This window comes from Nicotiana tomentosiformis, chromosome 3, assembly GCF_000390325.3.
Source record: "Nicotiana tomentosiformis chromosome 3, ASM39032v3, whole genome shotgun sequence".
NCBI classification, from domain to species: Eukaryota; Viridiplantae; Streptophyta; class Magnoliopsida; order Solanales; family Solanaceae; genus Nicotiana; species Nicotiana tomentosiformis.
In genome coordinates, this window is record NC_090814.1 from 30,568,942 (window position 1) to 30,572,768 (window position 3,827).

The window sequence follows — 3,827 nt, forward strand, 5'->3', positions numbered from 1 at the left end:
ACCATGAATTACGCCCCAATTCAAGCCTATTGAACTTTCAAATTTCTAATTTCTACAAATAACGCGAAAACCTATCAAATCACGTCCGATTGACCTAAAATTTTGCACACAAGTCATAAATGACATAACATACCTATTAAAATTTTCAGAATCGGATTTTGACCCCTATATCAAAAAGTCTACCCCTCGGTCAAACTTCCCAAAAATTCAACTTTCGGCATTTCAAGTCTAATTCTTCTACGGACCTCCAAATATTCTTATGGACACACTTCTAAGTCTAAAATCATCATACGGAGCTATTGGAATTATCAGAATTCGAATCCGAGGTCGTTTACACATAGGTCCATATCCGGTCCACTTTTCTAACTTTATTTATTTTTTTCAATTATGAGACTAAGTGTCTCATTTCACTCCGAATTCCTTTCGGACCCGAACCAAATAACCCGATAAGTCATAAATTAATAGCAAGGCATAAATTGAGCAGTAAATAGGGAAATGGGGTAATAATATTCAAAACGACTGGCCGGGTTATTATATTCCCCCCCTCTTAAACAAACGTTCGTCCTCGAACAGGTTTAGAATAATACTTGGAGTCTCAAATAAGTGTGGATATTTGTTCTGCATATCCTGCTCCATCTCCCAAGTAGCTTCTCCGACTGGCTAGCCTCTTCACTGCACCTTCACTGATGCTATGTTCTTTGACCTCAGCTTTCGAACCTGCCAGTCTAAAATAGCCACCGGCTCCACATCATAAGTCAAATTACCGTCCAGCTTTACTGTACTGAAATCCAGAATGTGAGACGGATCCCCGACATACTTTTGGAGCATGGATACATGGAACACTGGATGAACACCTGATAGATTAGGTGGCGAAGCAAGTTCATAAGCCACTTTCCCAATTTTTTTAAGTATCTCAAAAGGCCCAATATACCGAGGGCTCAACTTGCCCTTTTTCCCGAACCTCAACACACCCTTCATGGGTGAAATCTTGAGCAGAACCTTTTCCCCAACCATGTGAACAACATCACGAACCTTCCTATCGGCATAAATCTTCTGTCTAGACTATGCCATGCGAAGACGTTCCTGAATTACTTTGACCTTCTCTAAAGCATCCTGAACCAAGTCAGTACCCAATAGTCTAACCTCACCAGGCTCAAACCAACCCACCAGAGACCGACACCGTCTCCCATATAAAGCTTCATACGGAGCCATATGAATGCTTGACTGGTAGCTATTATTGTAAGCAAACTCTGCGAGTGGCAGAAATTGATCCCAAGAACCCCCAAAATTAATGACACAAGCGTGTAACATATCCTCCAATATCTGAATAATGCGCTCGGACTGTCCGTCCGTCTGAGGGTGAAATGCTGTACTCAACTGAACCTATGTGCCCAATTCTCGCTGCACTACCCTCCAAAACTGTGAGGTAAATTGCGTACCCAGATCTGAAATAATGGACACCAGCACACCGTGTATGCGAACAATTTCGCGAATATAAATCCCAGCCAACCGCTTCGAAGAATAATTAGTACCGACTGGAATAAAATGCACAGATTTGGTCAACTGATCTACTATCACCCAAACAACATCAAACTTTCTCAAAGTTCCTGGGAGTCCAACTACGAAGTCCATTGTAATACGCTCCCACTTTTACTCCGGAATTTCAAGTTTCTGTTGCAATCCGCCCGGTCTCTGGTGCTCGTACTTTACCTGTTGATAATTTAAACACCGAGATACAAACCCAACTATATCTTTCTTCATCCACCTCCACCAATAGTGTTGTCTCAAATCCTTATACATCTTCGCGACGCCTGGATGAATAGAGTACCGCAAACTGTGAGCTTCCTGGAGAATCAGCTCACGCAAACCATCTACATTAGGTACACATAGCCTGCCCTGCATCCGTAATACACTGTCATCTCTAATAGTGACTTCCTTGGCATCACCGTGTTGAACCGTGTCTTTAAGGACAAGCAGATGTGGATCATCATACTGGCGCTCTCTGATGCGATCATATAAAGAAGACCGAGAAACCACACAGGCCAAAACTTGATTTGGCTCGAAAACATCCAATCTAACAAACTGAGTAGCCAAGGCCTGAACTTCCAAGGCTAAAGGCCTCTCTTCTACCGGTAAGTATGCTAAGATGCCCAAACTCTCTGCCTTACGACTCAAGGCATCGGCCACCACATTGGCCTTTCCGGGATAATAGAAAATGGTGATATCATAATCCTTAAGCAACTCCAACCACCTTCACTGCCGCAAGTTAAGATCCTTATGTTTAAACAAATGTTGTAGACTCTGATGATCGGTATATACCTCACACTGGACACCGTACAAGTAATGCCGCCAAATTTTCAAGGCATGAACAATAGCTGCTAACTAAAGATCGTGGACTGGATAATTATTCTCATGTACCTTTAACTGTCTAGACGCATAGGCAATCACCCTACCGTCTTGCATAAGTACTGCGCCGAGACTAATCCGTGACGCGTCACAATACACAGTATAAGACTCTGAACCTGTAGGCAACACCAATACTGGAGCTGTAATCAAAGCTATCTTGAGCTTCTGAAAACTCTCTTCACTTTCATCCGACTACTTAAACGGAGCACCTTTCTGGGTCAATTTAGTCATAGGCGATGCAGTAGACGAGAAACCCTCCACGAAACGACGATAATAACCGACCAAGCTGAGAAAACTCCAAATTTCAGTAACTGAGGATGACCTGGGCCAATTCTGAACTGCCTCTATTTTCTTCGGATCCACCTTAATACCTTCACTGGACACTATATGTCCCAAGAATGCCACTGAACTAAGCCAGAACTCACACTTAGAGAATTTGGCATAAAGTTTCTCCTCTCTCAGCCTCTGTAATACAATACCCAAGTGTTGTACATGCTCCTCCTAGATACGTGAGTACACCAGAATCTCATCAATGAATACCACGATAAATAAATCAAGATATGGCTGAAATACACTATTCATTAAATGCATAAATACTGCTGGGGCATTGGTTAGCCCAAAAGACATCACAAGAAATTCATAGTGGCCATAATGAGTCCTGAATGCCATTTTTAGAATATCTGAATTCCGAATTTTTAATTGGTGATACCCAAACCTCAAATCAATTTTGGAGAACACCCTCGCTCCATGAAGCTGATCAAATAAATCATCAATATGCGGCAATGGATATTTATTCTTTATTGTAACTTTGTTCAACTGCCTATAATCAATGCACATCCGCATAGTACCATCTTTCTTTTTCACAAACAGAACCGGTGCACCCCAAGGTGACACACTAGGCCTAATAAACCCCTTTTCAAGGAGTTCCTGAAGTTGCTCTTTCAATTCTTTTAACTCAGCTGGTGCCATACGATACGAAGGAATAGAAATGGGCTGAGTGCCCTGCACCAAGTCAATATCGAAATCAATATCCCTGTCGGGTGGTATACCCGGCAGGTCTGCAGGAAATATATCCGTAAAGTCTCGTACGACCGGTACTGAATCAATAATTGGAGCATCTGCATCAATATCTCTCACAAAGGCCAAATATGACAAGCATCCCTTTCCAACCATACGTTGGGCCTTCAAATAAGAAATTACCCTGCTAGGAACAAGATCTAGAGAACCCCTCCATTCAACTTTTGGCAACCCCAGCATCATCAACGTCACAATTTTTACGTGACAGTCCAGAATAGCATGATATGGAGACAACCAATCCATACCCAGGATTACATCGAAATCAACCATACTGAGTAATAAGAGATCAACTCTAGTCTATAGTTCCCCAATAGTTACCACACACGACCGATACACAGGATCCA